We start from the raw sequence: 17,210 nt of genomic DNA, 5'->3' as shown, positions 1-17,210 counted from the left end.
TTTTTTTTTTTCTTTCCTTTTCCTTGACCCTCGGTCAGATTTGACGGAATCCCGCTAGCCGAGTTTGACATCCCCACGCCAAATCAAATCCCTCTTTGGCCTTACCCTGCGGGCCTTGCTCCCCTCCCCGCCGGATCCCAGTAGGAACGCTGCCAGGCTAAAAGATCCCAGCAATGCCCCACGGCGCTGGCTGGAGGGGGACGGGGAGGGGGGGGCGTGTGTGGATCTCCCACGCAGCCCTTGGACTTTGTCCCCCGAAAGGTTCCCTTAGGCTGTGGGAAATTAAAATGGGAATTTGCAAGGTCATTCGCGTGTCGGTGCCGGGGATGTACTTCGCCTCCTTGATGAGGAGCCGTAGGGTGTCCTCGGACTGGATCTTATCCTTATGAAAGCCCCACACGCGTATAGGCGTGCGCGCCCCTACACACACACACACACGTAAATAAATACACTACCAACACGCAAACGGATCGTGTTTGGAATTCAACCTGCAGCCGTTCAAGTCAAAAGCAAAAACCTCCCGGGGACGGGGTGAGGAGGGGGAAAAGATGGGAATCAGATTCCAAAAGCAAAAACCTCCCAGGGACGGGGTGAGGAGAGGGAAAAGAGGGGAATCAGATTCCAATTGTTGCGGCGCATCCAGAAAAAAACACACAAGTCGCATCCTCTTCTGGCGCACCCCCTCACCCCCCCACCCTCCACATCCACCCCACGGGCAGAGGCTGACCCGACCCCAGGCGCTGGTAGAGACGCAGGAGGGGGGCGGAGGAGCGGGGGGGGTGGTGGGAGATATTCAGTTGTGCCTGTGTGCCCCCACGGGAGGGATGCTCTGAGATGCGGCCACGCATGTGTCCGTGGGCATGCTCCCCCGCCCGCCTCCCCCTCCTCACCCCGTGTGCCCCACGGTTGTGTAGTTCACAACCTCCCCCCAGAGTGGGCTCGGGGGTCCCTGGGAGGACGGGTGCAGCCCCGAGCCCACCCGCGGGCGATGCGGGTCTCCGGGGGATCCACGTCCGCTCCTCTCTGGGGGCGATGGGACCCGCCGCCCTTCCTGCCCTGCGAGCGGGGCAGGCTTTGCCCCGGGAGAGCGCCCGGTTTGCTGCCAGGAAAGCCCCAGGGGAGCTCCCAAATCTTGCAGGATTGGGAGGGGAGAGCGGGTAAAACGGAGCGGCGTGGCCGCCCGGCTGTAGGCATCCCCCCCTCCACCGCGGGTGCGGGAGAAAGGGCTGCTCCCCCCGAGCAGAGCGACCCGACTTCTCAGCAGCTCTTCTTCTCCTCTCCTTCTCTTGCAGTGGGATTGCCTCGCTACCAGCATCACCCCTCCCCGGTGTGCGACAGGAAAGATTTTGTCCTCAATTTTAACGGCATTTCGTCGTTTCACCCCTCGGCCAGCGGATCGTACTACCACCACCACCACCATCAGAGCGTCTGTCAGGACATCAAGCCTTGCGTGATGTGAGAGGGGCGCCCCAAACAGAGACAATCAGGTGGCACCAACAGAGCCCAGGTATAGACGGACCCACGCAGATTAAAATATAATGTGCACTCTGATAGCATTGATAGTACACGAGTCACTTAGCAAAATTACCTAAGGAAGCAGTGTTTTCGGCCCCCCCTCCATCCTTTGAAGGACACGTACAGCCGACACGCGCTCCAAAGCTCTTCGTAAAAGAAAAATGCCTGGTGTGATGTGTTGGGTTAGGTGGGACTTCGGTGTCCTCATGCCAGGTCTGACCACCTTAATCATAAACTGCCTTTCTGTGATCTCCTAAAGAATCGAGTTTTGGGAAAGGGAACGATTCGATATTTTTGTATACGAGAAAGTGTCTTTGAATAGGAAAATAAATCTCCCAGCTCAGCACCTGCGAGGACTACCCCTTCCGTTGCTGCATTAGCGGGAAATTTACTACTTTATTTTTTTTCTCTCCCCAAGCCCGACCAAGGACACTTCGTATGGACTTCAGCACCGACCGATCGATATTATTAAAACAGTATTGTTTAGCCCTTTCGTGTATAGACTTTAAGAAAAGTTCAGTTTTTTTCCAGTATTGCAGCAATACAGTGGTTTGTTTTTTATTTTTACAAAAGTTGTTTTCTACCACAGTATTTTTTAAAATAATATTTTAAATAAATCTCGTGTATACTCACACACTATTGCTTTAAAAGGAGAATATATTTGCACTTATGTATACTTTTTACAGTTTGCCAAAATATTTTGATGTACAGATTATTTTTTTTTCCAATAAAATGTATATAAACGACTCTGCACTGGACAGGCACTTATTTTCCCTCACCTTATTCTGGGAAAACGCTTCCACCCCAGCATCCGAGACTGTTCGAGCTGCAACCCCAAATCCTCCAGCCGCTGGAGGGGGAGGGAGGGAGCGTAGCGGTTGACCCGAGGGGACCAGTGTTGTGGTCCCTGGGCTACGCCACCCGCCCGCACCCACTTCCCATCCTGCTTCCCTTCCCTGCGGGATAGGCTTGGAAGTGACCAGGGCAGGGGACACAAAAGCAGCGGGATCCAGGCTGCCTGCTCCTCTCTTTGAAACCCCCGCCGGGCCCCAAAACGCCCTCCCCGCTCTTTAGGGCTGTGTCCAGGTGTCCCCATGTCCCCGTCCCCTCTACCCACGCAGCCCCGTCGGAGATTTGCAAGGCGCGGGGGGCAGCAGCCCCAGTGCAACGGCGGGTCGCAGCCGGGTGGGCATGTCACGGGTGGGCGGCGAGAGGGATGCGCGATCAAACCGCGGTTTGATAAGGAGGCGGGGGGAGGCACGGAGAACGGCGTGGCGGGGGAACGGGACGGGAGAGGAGAAAAAAAGAAAAAAAAAAAGAAAATAAAAAAGAAACAAAAGAAAATTAAAAAAGGACTCCCAAAGTACCCCAAGCAAAACAAACCCTGTCCCCAAGATGCCGCCGTGCCCTTCGGGGGGTGAGCGGCCGGAGGTCGGGAGCTGCTCTCCCGCGCATCCCGCAGACGCCCCCGGCTCCCCCGACCCTACGCCCCCCGCGGGATGCCCGCGGAACCCACCCGGCACGGCGCGGCCCGTCTCGGCCCGGGACGTGGCCAAGGCCACGGCCACGTCCCAGGGGCAGCCCTGCGCGGTCCCGTCGGCGAGGGCAGCTCCGCTCGTCCCACGGAGGGGAGGGAAGGGAAGCCCCCCCGTACCCCAGCGAGCCCCGCAAGCCGACGCAGCCCCACCATCCCGCCCGGGCGCTCCCCAGCACAAATACCGAGAGTTTCAGCAAAATGGTGTGTATATATATATTTGTGTGTACATATGTATATACACACATACATACAAAATTATATCACCGTCATTATATATATCTAGATAAAACTCTTCGTCTTTTCAAACACACATTTATGCTCAAACATGCCCTTTTCTTCCCCGAGCTTCTCAGGGCCTGTGATAAATTATAAAGTCAGTTTCAGAGTTTGCTCCGACCACAGTGCTGTGTTTACATTCTTTCCGAGGCAAGCCTGCATGGTCGTAATTTATATCCTAAACACTTGAACGTAACTTGTTTATACAGGAATGACAGGACCTCAAAGAGAAAAAAACTGCCGGCCGCCTCCCGGGCGCGGGCCTCCAGTGCCCTCCAGCGGCCCCGCTGGATTTTGGCATTTTTGGATTTTTTTCCCACCTTCTGAATGCCATTATATCCCAGAAAACCCCAGTAGTGCTCACACCGGCCGTTCTCCCCGGAAAGGTGAAGGATCTGCTAGGGTATCCTTCAGGTTTGGGCTTCTGTGTTCCCCCCGTAATGATTTAAGGCTATTCTCGTTTAACAGATTAAAGTTCCTTTTTCCCCGTTAAAACTTCCCAAACAAAGGACATTACATTTCAGAAGCGGTACTATATAGACACCGGCATGTTTCTGGATGCTTTCAGTAAAATGAACCCAGCCTCTTTCTTCTGAATTTAGGGGTGATGAGCAAATGATGGGGAGGAAAAAAGTGGCCAGATTTTTAAGTTAATTCGATCTGATTTTGTTTTGATATTTAATTTTATGACAGTATCTTCTACCCTAGGAATTCAGCTCTTGTTTAGTCTAAAGAACTCCAGCAGCCACAGAGCCAGTGACAGTCAAGACCAAGAGCTATGCCACTGAGGGGACAAGGTATTTATGTTTTAGCCATATAGTTAAAATTTTGTTGTGTCTTTGGACATTTGTTAACAGTCATTGATCATGCCAGAATACTTCATATTTCAGAAAAAGAAATTCTTTGTTAGAGATCTAGCACATTGAGCCTTCTAATTGTAACAGTAGCGATGCAGTACTCATCTCTGAGACTCCTGGAGGCTTTCAGCATCAGAGAAATATTAAATCTCTACCGTTAAAACCAGAAGTCTAGACATGTATATTTAGTTTGAGCATTATGACAGAGCCTGGGAAGGCACACACAAATTTGAGTGTGTATTTGTAGTCACTCTGTAAGGAAAACTGTAGTTGTTACGCTAAAATGAGCTTCAACTGGTATAAAGCACGGGAAGCTTCAGAGGCACAGACCTTTCTCAGTGCTCTTTCCTATGACAATAGCCTATTCTCTTTATGGTTTACCTTTTCATTCCTTGCCTGCTGACACGTTGCTGACTGCTTCGTGCTCTATGTGTGGCTTGCAAGATGCCTAAGCAAGACCTTTGTTTCTCTTTAACTTGTGCTTGAGTCCAAGTAGCACCCAACAACAACCACCCACCTCCACCGAGTCTGAAAACAGGGTCGTCGCTGACTCTCAGCCTAGGGCTTCAGCCAGTGCAACCACAATGTCCTTACAGGTGAGCACAAAGGAGGATGAGAGCAGTTAGCTTTTAAGTACACTTCTAGTTTATCCCAGTGAAGAGCTTGTGTATCCAAAAAGCAGCATTATTTTTTTCCCCGACCGGCTGGGTTGGTCTAATGCATTAGTAATGTGTCTCCCGCAAACCTCGCTTCGCTAATGACCTCAGATCGCCACAGCTACAAGAAAGCTACAGCTAAATTACAAATAGTTAGTCATCTAGACTGATGGCGTACCTCACATTTGGTGAGACGCCGAGGCGAATGGATTGAATGTGGACTAATCCAAACATTTCCATTATTAGAGCACACCAGGCAGAGTTTCCGCGGGATGGGAAGAAATCACGCTGGAGTGGCTCAAACAGTTTGCGTGTGATCCACTATAACCTTATATATATTTTTTTTTTTTCTCCATTCTCTGGTTTCATCAGTCTTACTGCCTCAGTGGAGGGATTTTGCTTGTGAGGGTGTTTATGTTACACAGAAAAAAAGCACTCAAGCACTCCAAAGCTGGGATCATTTGAACAATCAATTTAGCATTGGCAAAATTAGCTAAATGCAGAGATATCTTCTGTGGGATGTTGAATTTCTAGCTGGTAGTCAACCAAAGCATTCTTTAAAACAGTCAGTTTATTAATCCCATTAAATCCTCTTGCCCATTATTCTATTAAGACCAACATCAGACGAATATTTTACTGTGTTTTGGCTCAGCTGGCAAGGTACTTTTAGCCAGCACAATATTTTCAGTTTAGTGTAAAAGTCTGCTTTAGAAGCAAAGAAAACTAAAGATATTTTTTTTTCCTTAACTCTATAACAATAAGCCTGATTTTATTGAACTAGAAAGGTTTGCTCGTAACATATGCATGAGGTAATATTTAAATAAGCCTGTTCAATAAAATGCTAGGTATGTCACTCAGGTCCTGAGAAAGCAAGGTGCTGCTTTCAATTACAATTTTAATATACCTGAGCACGTGAGTACTCCCATTAAAGTCAACGGGATTATGCAGATGCTTAAGGTTAAAAATGCTTTGCTGAAGAAGGATGATGGGGCTAGAATTAAACACTGCAGGTTCCTCCTATATGCTGCAGCTGCACCCTGTACGAGAGCTGGAGTAGAATATACCTGATTCATATACAGGATGAAAATTAATTCAAAACATACTCCAGCTTTGAATAGAGATGTATTTTACAAAACCTGCTGGCATTAATCTGCATGAAATACTGCCTTAGCTAATAAGAACACCCAGGCTTTATTTATATATTGAGCCATTTGATAGATACAAATGAAGAAAGAGGTAAATAGAAGCCAACATATTTTTGAATAAAAGCCCAGAGGTTCTCTTAGAGTTCAATGATCTTTGTGTCTAGATTATAAAGAATTCAGAGCAGCTCCGTGTGACTTGCCAACTACTGAATAGAGTTCCAAAACATCTGTAATATTAAACAACTTCAAGCCTCCTTTTTATGCTTGTTTTCATCCAACAGTGATTTATAGAAATCTATTGGCTTCTCCATTGGTCATTTCTAAAAAGAAATATGCCGGGAGGAGGAGGAGGTTTTAAAATTTGTTGGGACACCACTACCAAGCTGCAGCTGGAATTAGAAGTATTTTAACAGTGGATTTAGATTTATTTAGGAGATTATGGAGAAATGTTAACTGCATTACATGGGTTATTTTAATCATTGCAAAATGAATTTGTGGTGTTGCTGTGCAAAGAACCATTGGGCTCACAGGTAACTTGATGGTTTTGGGTAATTCAAAGCAACTGAGCTGCTTTTGAGGAACCGATAAAGGACAGATTTCTTGGACTAGATCCCCACTGGTAACATTTTCCTTTCAGTAGAGTCGCAGCCCATTAATTCTCACTGTCCAAATATAGGTAGCATTAGTTTAAATTAGAAGTTTTATAACTGATTTAGCTGAGCTACTGAAATCCTTTATGTATACAATTTTATCTCGTTTTCAGAGATCCTCTTTGGATTGGTTTATACCTGTCCTGATTAACATATACCAAACACAATTTACTTGATGAAAAACCTCTTGGTTTTATTTTTGTATCAGTTCAAACTGGTTTAAAATTACTCTCTGAGACTGAGTCTCATGCACAGCAGTTTTCTGATATGATGAAAGGTGTGATTTAGTTCAAACTGCATAACTGGTGTTTATGGACACTCCATCACTGTAATCCCTCGTTTAAACATATACAGCTGCAAGCTACACCAATACGACCAACTTTAAAGTGGTATCAGCTCCCCAAAGCTGATTGAAACTAAACAGGACAGTGTCTGTGACCAGGCAATCCCTATGTTAAAGGGCTGAAGTTATTCCCTGTGACAAAGCTGAATGTTAGAAACTGGATCTAAAGCATGATCATACTGGAAACTCCTGGACAATTTTACTTGTGGAATCAAGGCTTTAAAATCAGGTCTTGGGCCTGTTTGCATTCAATTTTTTTTAAAACCTGGAGGTTTCCCTGCCAGAGATTTGTTGACCACTGGTGGCTTGCAGAGTATTTATTGGTGGCTTAGACACAGGTATTTGGTTACAGGACAGTGCCTCTCATCCTTTGTGGTGGAGAGAACATGAACAAAGGGGATGGGGAAGATGTAATGGCTGCATCAGCAGCATGATTCACTCTTTTAAGAGAGGAATAAAATGCTGTCATCGTTAAAATTGCTGAAACACAGAAATGTTTCCAGCCTCTGCCACATCTCCTTTGGCACATGGTCTCTTAGTGCTGGTAAGGCTGGATGGTTGCTTGGCCATTAATGGAGAGAGGCATTAGAGAGGATAAGGGGCACCAGAAAAGCACTGGAGGAAGGATACTTCGATACCAGGTGACTTAACAGACAGAGCTGTAATAGAGGTTGCAGATACTGGGATGCAATTATGAATGTTGTCAAGTTGGGGTAATGATTGATAAAAGAGGCGCAAGACGGCGGGTAACATCTGCAACAATCATGCAGTGCTTCACTATGTAACTATGACAGGCAGAACTAGGTCCCTTACAGATAGCAATCAAGTTCCACACCACATATCACGCACTAAATCCTGCTTTCACACATGACAAGTTCCCCCCACCACAGCGCACCCCTCTCTCCCTTCTGGGGCAGAAACAGAGCCACACTGCAATGATTTACAAATACTGCCATGCTGATCTGGGAACCGGGACGCTTGTATGCATTCATATATTGGTTTCACTTAGTACAAGGCAACAAGGAGAATAAGACAGGAAAAAAGCAACAGCTCAAGTTAAGTGACCTCCAGTAAACAAACAGAGGGCTGTTCCAGGACAGCAGAGGAGCAGGGGGTAGGAAGAATCTGGCTTAACTCTCCATTGGAAGTGTCCAAAGTAGTCTGAACAAGCACAACCAAGGCTCAGAACTCAGCCAAGTTGCTCAGCAGGCTCAGAGGCTCTGTCAAGAAAGCCATAGGAGCTGTTTAGGGAAACCTATCTGAGACACAGACATGTGTGAAGCAGCCCAGCCTCACTCAAGTTCCCTGCAGTAGGCAGCGCGGAGAGACATGCAGAGATGGTAGTTTTTCAGTTATCTTTTCTTTCTAAAAGCATCACTTCTTCCATGAGACGCAACCAAGAGCAGACTGCTTTATCCCTGAATACTCACAACTGCAGCTCCCCCAAAGATGACAAATGCCCAGCCCCGCAGACACCCCTCTGTGGCACCCTGTGTGTCACTGCTGCCTCTGGCCAGTGAGGCCTGATCTTTCACCCAAGAGAAGAAAAGACCACATCTCTATGCTTGCCCTCAGCAAGACCATAGTGAGGACGAAGATGGAGCTCTGCTGGAGCAGCTGATGCCCAATTCCAGTGTTTGTGAAGGTAACAGTGGTGAATATCCAGGAAGGTGATGACAGCAACAAGAGTCTAATCTGGCCAACAGGGTGCAGAGTGATATTCCCCTAGCATGTTTTAGCCTTAGACCTTACTTTCAAGCTTCTTTTCCTGTCCCCTCTCACCTTTCCATGCCTGTTGATTACCCCAGAAGATCTCTTCCTCTGCCAAGTGAGTTTTCTTTCAATACTGGGACATTGCCTTGCTCCCATACTACTTCAGACAATGGCCTTTGTTACCAAAACCATGAGGGCAAGGAATGGCTGTGAATGATTCATATATTGCTGTTTCTGTTCTAATATTATAACACTAGATATGCAGATCTCTGCAAGCCCTTGACATTTCCTCTACATTTTCCCACTGATTTCCTCCTTATTGTTACAGATGAATTGCTTGCCCTGCAGCCCTACTATAGGAACAGGGTTTAAAGATATGCCTCAGTAAAGGACATCCACACATGCTTGCTTCCCAAATCCAAAGAGAAGTACTAGGATTCCTGAAACTTCTTCTTTTACTGTAGCCTGATAATTCTCTTCTCCCTAAAGTTCCCACTCCCTAAAGGAAATACCAGGAACTCTCCACCTCGGTTTCTGAAGGAAGAGGTCAAAAGAGAAGTTGGAAAGAATAGATGAGGGCAGATTCATAGTAACTCAGAAGATCAGACCCACAGGCGGCACAGGGAAGAGCAAAAGAAGGACAAACTTAGTATTTAGCACTGCAGAGGTGGACAATTTTTTTACGATTAGCTCCTTCTTGGCCCCATCCTTCATGCTCAGAGGGAAACGTGATGGTTTCTGCAGAAAGCATCTGCAGAAAGTAGCTGACGTTTGTCCATCCCAAGAATGCCCTGTCTTCCTTTTCAGCCACCACTGCCTATCACTTGGGGGCTGGCTGCTTCCCCAGAAATGGCTCTAAGAGCAGTACAGAAGGGCATAAGACATCTGAACAGTTTCCACCTGCCCATAGTTGGTTCTGGATCTAAGTACCTCCAGAGTCCCCACACAGGAACTACACTCCAAGGGTGAAAAACAGAAAACAGACGCTCATATGAAACAGACCATCCCATCCAGGGGCATCTCAGGACAAATTTACTAGCCAGGAGCAAGCACTATAGCAAATCACAGTTCTCCTGTATGGAAATCCTTTGATAGTTGGATAGTAATGGCTGAAAATTAGGCAAACCCATAGTCCAGACAGGCATTAGATATGCCAAAAAGATCCGTGTGCTGGCAAACACACTATTCAGCTGGTTCATTTCCTGTACGCCGTTTGAAACAGCCAGAGTTCTTTCTCACTATTTAGTCCTTTGAGTGCAGAGTAAAATAAAAACAGAAAAAGAAACATGCAGCTAACAAAAGTCCCAAGCTCAGCATATCAGGATGGACTTGAGCACAGAGAGAGCAGACAGAGGACCCCCCAGAGCTGGGAAAGCCCCCACTTGTAGCATATGTTCTGCACAGTCTGCTCTGTGAACATGGTAATAAATTCCTCTCTTGCCTGTACAGCTGCTGTTCACAAGGCTGGTTCCTTTCACCAGAAAGAGGACCTAACACAGCTCTTTCACACCCTTACAGACACAGGCAGTGGGCAGAAGCCTAGCAAAAAACCCATACGGTACCCACCTCATAAAGTGAATGTTCTTTCATACTCTTTCCGGTGGACCCATGTCATCAAGGAACTGTAGCAAGCTCTTCATTAGTCCAAACTCAAAGCCCATGTGGTCCAGGATTCTGTGTGTGAAAGGGGAACAGAAAATTGGTGGATTTATAAAAAGCATTAAGGGGTCTAGCATCCCCTGATTGGTCATGGTAAAGTGCCTCTGGTGGGTGTGACCTACACCCTGAATGTCATTCGCTGTTTCAGGAAGATCAGTCATTGCACCTGATTTTGCCAGGGCATCCATTCAGGTGTTCTGGCCTCTAGCATTAAGTCCCACCTCGCAAGAAGTGAGGCGATAGACTGCAGTTTTCTACAGCATGGACATTAAAGCTCATTGTCAAAACTCCTTTTACAGAAAAAGCAGTCAAAATAGGCATCAGAGGAAGAGTGATGTGACCTCTTGGAGAGCTCTGCTTTAGGAGAACATGAGTCTTTAACCTCAGCATGCACATTTCTTTCCATTGGCTGCAAAAGAGTTTAGGCCATGGGCTCAGGTGAAGATGTTTGCTCTGTAGTTAGGCGAGTTGAATCCTGACAAGATTGTGCAGCTGGCTTCTAGCATAATGCTGTATAGTCTCCATCACTCTCCACATGCAGCTCACAGCTGCACGGGGAGCAGAAGTTTCTATTAAGCTGCCTTCAATAAGCCCCGAGTCTTTTTCCAGAGCTCATTTTAAGTGCTCCCAGTCACATGAATATTTTGCCTTCCCTTCTAGTACGTCCTGTTTCGCATGTGCCACCAATTTAGCTCTGTTTGCCATTGTACTGGTCCTTCACCTGCTTTGCTTGGCTTAAGTCCCACTGACATGTCTCCCCCATTGAAGTACCAGGCTTTGACGAACATAAATAACTTTGTTGGTATTTAGACATTTCATTTCTTTACTCCCATTCCCCTTCCCGGGCTGCCAATATCTATGTTAAACAATACCAGACCTTGTCACTTCTCTGCCAACCTTTTTTTCAGGGACAAAATTTGCCATTTTTTCTTCTTTATTGCCTCCAATCTCTTAGATAGCTTTTCATTCATGTTTCTCATCACGTGACAGCCTTTCTTTCTTTAGCAAACACTTAATCAAGATCTTATTAAAGGCCTTTAATGGAAGGATGGTGGATGCTGGAGTTCAGATTTTTGTTTTTCTTTTTGGTACAGAAATCAGGTTGGAAATGCTTGGAAAATTAGCTCCCAGGGTGTATGCAATGCATTTCAAGCCCATGAGTAAACTTCTCATCTTAGTTACACAGGTGAAAATTAAGCAAACAAGCAAAAACTATTAGCTTTGATTGGTTACTTGGGTAGAGTTAGCATAACTGAAAGAAAAACCTACTACAAAAGTTACGAGAAGTTTACAGTCTGATCAGATACTGTATTATAAATATAACAAGCTGTTGCCGTCAATAACAATTTTATTTATAACATCACCTTGTCCAATGCACTGGGAACACTATATACTTGCAGATATCAGTATTTTGTTACTAAATACACCTGTTAATAATCAACAATAACAGTGATCTGGAGAACCCAGTAAGAAGAGATGAGAATGAGAAAGCAAGCCAGCAAATAGGAAGATCCCATAGAAAATGCAAAAAATTATTGGTATGAGATGTGTCTCTGTGCCTTTCCTTGCTGTTATTCTCTCTACGGAGCAAAACAAAGGAGGCGGGTAGGAGGAAACGTGCCGGAAATGAAATAAGGTTGGTTGTAAGATGCCCCGATGGGAGTGACGCCCAGGGGACCGGGAAGCAGCTGGTCCTCCCAGCGCTGGCCTGTTTGGCCAGTGAGCTGGGTTGTCACCAGCCCTATCCGGACCCCGAGCTGTCCTGTCTAACACCATTTCCGACAGCCAGACGGAGCCGTGTCCTGCCTCTCCCAGCCCAAGCACCGAGGTGCCAAGACTCTGTGGAACTTGCCCAAAATTTGCGAGGGAAGAATGAGGCTGAAGTCACATTCACGCATGCGGGCCTGCTTTTGTTATTTTAACCCACTTATCGGAGCAACGTGTTCCTGTTGATTTCTAAACCCTGTTTTGTTTTGAAAAGGCCGAACTGCGTCGCTGCGCGCATTGTCTGGCTACAGAGCTCCCGAAGGGGGAATTTCCAGCTGAGATCCAAGTCAAACCAGCTCAGCAAAATGAGTCACGGGGAAACACGGGGGTTTGAAGCCAGGCATCCAGTTTGAAAGGGGTGGTCCCAGTCTGAAAGGATGGAGAGCACAGGGCAGGGGCACCCGTGGAGAAGATGCAGAGGCGTGTGGAGGGCAGCAAGCACACTGGCCGTGGAGGGGTCATGCTGACACGGGCAGATGGATACAGGCATGCCAGTGTGACCAAACCCATCACAGCTGACAGGGCTTTCCCCTCTTTCTCTTGTGGTTCTAGAGCCTGCAGACCCAAAATCACCTGGGGACCTGGAAAGCATGATATCTGCTTGCTTCTGGGAGGTAACACCCAGGGAATGTGTCACCAGTAATGTGTCTGGAAAGCAGGAAAGCCCAGAGAGACAACTAGATGAGGAGGGTGAGTCTACAAAAAGTGACCCTACAAAGAAAGGCTTTTGACCTGTAGGGTGAGAAACACATATAGGGTCAGGGCTGGGAAACATGTATGAATTCAGCAGCATAAAAAGGAGACAAAAAGGGAAAAAAAAGAGGTGGTTGGAGTCACTCTGATGAGGGAAGAGAGTGGGAAATCCAAAGAAAGGAAAGCAGTAGGCAAAGGGCAAGCTAAGATAGAGGGAAGCCAAGGATGCTGAAAGTGGTGAATAAAATGATGATGCTGGGAAGGCCTTCTTGAATGAAAGAGGAAGCCAAGATGGCTGGTCTGTGAGCGGGAAGGTCCTTCCCAGTTGGTACACTACAAGAGGGGAACAGCCACCAGTCCCTGAAAGCTCAATCCAGAAAAGGACAAATGCAGAAATGCATAAATGGAAAGGCAGGAGGGGATGTGAAAAAAGGGAAATCTGCACGGGGATGAAAACGGTCTTCGGTTTATCCCAGTCAGTCCTTTTGCTGTTTACTCCCTCAGGCCTTTTATTGTCCTCTCTCTGAGATATTTCTAGGTAGCTAAAGTGGTTACTACAAGCATATCAGATCCTTACTGAAGTTCACATGGTTTCTCTCCACAGAGAGGACATGGGAATCTCAATATATGGTATCTCCTATCAAAAGTATTTTGCATTTAGCTCACACATGGGTAATGTTTGCAGATTCCTTCAAAGATGAGCTTTAGCTGTCCTAACTACTTCAGTATTCCTGTTTTCCTTATACCTGTACTCTGTCTGCAGAGATAACGTCACTGAGAAAAAATAGAGATTTGCTCCTTCAGAAAAGCCTTGTTTTTGTCTTATCAGTGAAATAAGCACATCCTGTGCACAGAGGCTAAAAAAAAAATAAAAAAATCAAAGTTCCCTGAGACCTCACTATTGGGCTAGACTGCCAGAGTATTATAAAATGGCTTAAGTAAATAAATAACATTGCATTGTCCAAAAACTCCTTTCTTGGAAAGCTTTGTATCCAACTGTTCATGCAGTAAAGGTAACATTAACATCTTCCTCGTCCTTTAAAATGCACTCTATTACATTGCCATAAAAAATGTGGGGAAAAGATACTCCAAAATTATTCCAAATAAGGAAAAACTGAAGCATAATTTATTACAGCCATAAATTCTCATGTAAATGTCAGCAGCCAGTAGACCCTGAATTTCAGTGATGGCAACTCTCCTAGTTGGAAAGACACAGTGTTTAGTTTGAGGCTGTAAAAATGCTCATCTGTACCCTTTGGACAGTCAGTACCCAGAAACCGCCTTCCAGCCATAGAGAGAGACTCAGATGTGTCAGATCCACATCAGGATTTAGTGCCACAGCAACCACCGTCAGCAGTACAAGCACTTGCACAGCGGGGTGGTTGTAGTGGGACACTGTGTTGTTGTCTCTCAAGGTGAACTTCAGGTTTCATCTGGGAAACCCAAGACACCTTTGCTATAGGAATCGCTTCTGCAAGATAAGCCGTCCCTCGGGACAGAAGCCTGTCGCCTAAAATTGAAGGTTGCTTGTCAGGTGTCACTCCCAGGGCCTTTGGGATCCAGAATATCTCAAGGCACCCAGTTTGCAGAAGATGGCTGGTTTGAATTCAACTTGGCTGCTCTGAGCAGAGGTGCAGGAGGAACAGCAGGGCAAAGGCAAGCAGGGTTTTGAAGCAAGGAGCCAATTTCCACCCTTGGGCTGACTCCTTGTGTGTTTTTTATTTGGTCAGGCCAACATTTTCCACCTGTGCTCCCTCCAGCCCAGGGGACCTTAGTCCTTGTGCCCAGGGCCACTTGCATGCCTTTCTCCTTAGCTCTGCTCTGCCCTTACCTCAGCCTGTTCCCTGGCGTGCCTGAAGCAGCCTTCGCCTCTGCAGCAGGGTAATTCAGATGCAAGGCGGCAAAGGAGGTGATTTATGACATAAAGCAACGCCAAAGCTGGTGCTCAGAGCTTGTACTGCATTCATTTGTAATACAAACTGCCAAAAAAGCCTACCTTGACTGACTCATATACACGTGTCTATTGAGGAGGGCTGTGATATTATAGCATTAAGAGCTGCTCATGGTTTTGCTATGGCAAATGCCTACAGACGTGTCATAGGTGGAGATGCTGTTTATGTTTAAAAATACAAATAGTTTATTTACAGGATGGCCACGTTCTCAAGGTGACAAATCCAGCCATAGAGAGAGACTCAGATGTGTCAGATCCACATCAGGATTTAGTGCCACAGCAACCACCGTCAGCAGTACAAGCACTTGCACAGCGGGGTGGTTGTAGTGGGACACTGTGTTGTTGTCTCTCAAGGTGAACTTCAGGTTTCATCTGGGAAACCCAAGACACCTTTGCTATAGGAATCGCTTCTGCAAGATAAGCCGTCCCTCGGGACAGAAGCCTGTCGCCTAAAATTGAAGGTTGCTTGTCAGGTGTCACTCCCAGGGCCTTTGGGATCCAGAATATCTCAAGGCACCCAGTTTGCAGAAGATGGCTGGTTTGAATTCAACTTGGCTGCTCTGAGCAGAGGTGCAGGAGGAACAGCAGGGCAAAGGCAAGCAGGGTTTTGAAGCAAGGAGCCAATTTCCACCCTTGGGCTGACTCCTTGTGTGTTTTTTATTTGGTCAGGCCAACATTTTCCACCTGTGCTCCCTCCAGCCCAGGGGACCTTAGTCCTTGTGCCCAGGGCCACTTGCATGCCTTTCTCCTTAGCTCTGCTCTGCCCTTACCTCAGCCTGTTCCCTGGCGTGCCTGAAGCAGCCTTCGCCTCTGCAGCAGGGTAATTCAGATGCAAGGCAGGAGGTGATTTATGACATAAAGCAACGCCAAAGCTGGTGCTCAGAGCTTGTACTGCATTCATTTGTAATACAAACTGCCAAAAAAGCCTACCTTGACTGACTCATATACACGTGTCTATTGAGGAGGGCTGTGATATTATAGCATTAAGAGCTGCTCATGGTTTTGCTATGGCAAATGCCTACAGACGTGTCATAGGTGGAGATGCTGTTTATGTTTAAAAATACAAATAGTTTATTTACAGGATGGCCACGTTCTCAAGGTGACAAAACAGAGCACATATCCAGTGGGAGGAAAGCCAGTGAACATGGCTGGAGTGAGGAACAAGGATGCTATTCTTGTCCTCCTTTTTTAATTTCTCATCTCCTTTGTTTCAGGCTTCTTCTCTTTCTCTCTCCACCTCACTCTCAGCCAAATCCGAATCCCTTCCTTCACACCTGCCTGCTGTTCCCTCTCTGCAAGCCCCATTCACAGTCCCAACATTGCAGCTTCCCAGCAGTGGTGGGAAGGGACAAAGAGTGGGGCTGGCCCACATGCGTGACCCACAGCCCTTTCCCGGAGGTGATGCTGGTGGTGGCTCTGCCAACCCTAGCTGGCCTTGCTCGCAGGTTGTGGATGACCTGTTTTATATGTGAGAAGGTATCTATGGAGCAATTGTCCTGGAGATGCTTTCTAGACACTTTGCATCAGCAAGGCACAATCTCTCTGGGGCTACTCAGCCAGCATTAGAGAATGCAGCCTGACCACACAGTATCATGCCGTTGACTTTGAAGCCAAATTCCTTGCTGATTACTCCTTTTTTCCCCAAAGCTGAATGTTTACAAGCAGTAAGTCCACAATGCTCAGTCACTATTGCAGTTCCTTCCCCACACACCGGAAATTATTGGGAATTTTTCAGCGGGTATCCTTTCATGTTAGTAGGTGCACAAGAACATCAGGGGGAATGAGGCAGGCTGTATTTTTACTCGGGGTAAAGATGCCCCAAACTGAAGCAAAGATCTAGGAAGGCTTAGGGTCAAGAAGAGACACTGTGAAGGCGGATGATGTAGGAAACACTCTTTGGAAGGTTCTCCTTGGGCTTGGATGGGGATCAGATGACAGTTGGCACTTACTGAAAAGGGTCTTGTCTGAATCAACCTATTAGTCATGTCAACAGCTTGCTCATCACGTCAGCCTCAGGCCCTGCTGTGCCCCCAGGGCTCATATCTGCAGAAGAGTTGCTCCCCAAATCTTCCTGTTGAAAACCAAATGCAAAAGTGCGGCATTAGGGAAGAATTGGTCCCTAAACTCTAGAGGAACGATCAGGTACTTACAAACAGGTCTTGTCACTGTCTTTGCAGGATCAGCCTGTCTATACATTTAAATGCTATACACTTAGACACGATACCTCAGAAATGAAAGATGCTTTGTTTTAATGATCATTCTAATTTTCAACCATCATATTTTAAACCCAGTTTCCTCAGAAAATGAGGGCAGCCTTAGTTAAGGTATTAAACTTTTTCTCCTTTCTTCTCCACTTCCCCTTTCTGCTCCTGTCTAGGGTGGCTCTGCCTGCTTCAGCCTTTCTTTTGATTTTTAAAAACACAGATGTAAGTAGATAATGAGGCCACA

At 46.6% G+C, this 17,210-nt stretch overlaps 1 long non-coding RNA gene across 1 annotated transcript in view; it reads right to left on the bottom strand.

Moving 5' to 3' along the window:
* Positions 1-16,821, bottom strand: part of LOC106887357 — a 35,926-nt gene extending 19,105 nt beyond the window's left edge. Inside the window, exons 1-2 of the long non-coding RNA XR_001411862.1 lie at positions 16,712-16,821; positions 10,259-10,366 (exon numbers count right to left, since the gene is read on the bottom strand). This is a non-coding gene — a long non-coding RNA (uncharacterized LOC106887357). The remainder of the gene's footprint in view (positions 1-10,258; positions 10,367-16,711) is intronic.
* Between the last annotated feature and the right edge of the window lie 389 nt (positions 16,822-17,210).

The sequence above is a fragment of the Calidris pugnax genome, unplaced genomic scaffold (genome assembly GCF_001431845.1).
Source record: "Calidris pugnax isolate Ruff unplaced genomic scaffold, ASM143184v1 scaffold8, whole genome shotgun sequence".
In the NCBI taxonomy this organism is placed as follows: domain Eukaryota; kingdom Metazoa; phylum Chordata; class Aves; order Charadriiformes; family Scolopacidae; genus Calidris; species Calidris pugnax.
Note: the sequence above shows the minus strand (reverse complement) of the source record. Positions and strands in the feature narration are given on the sequence as shown.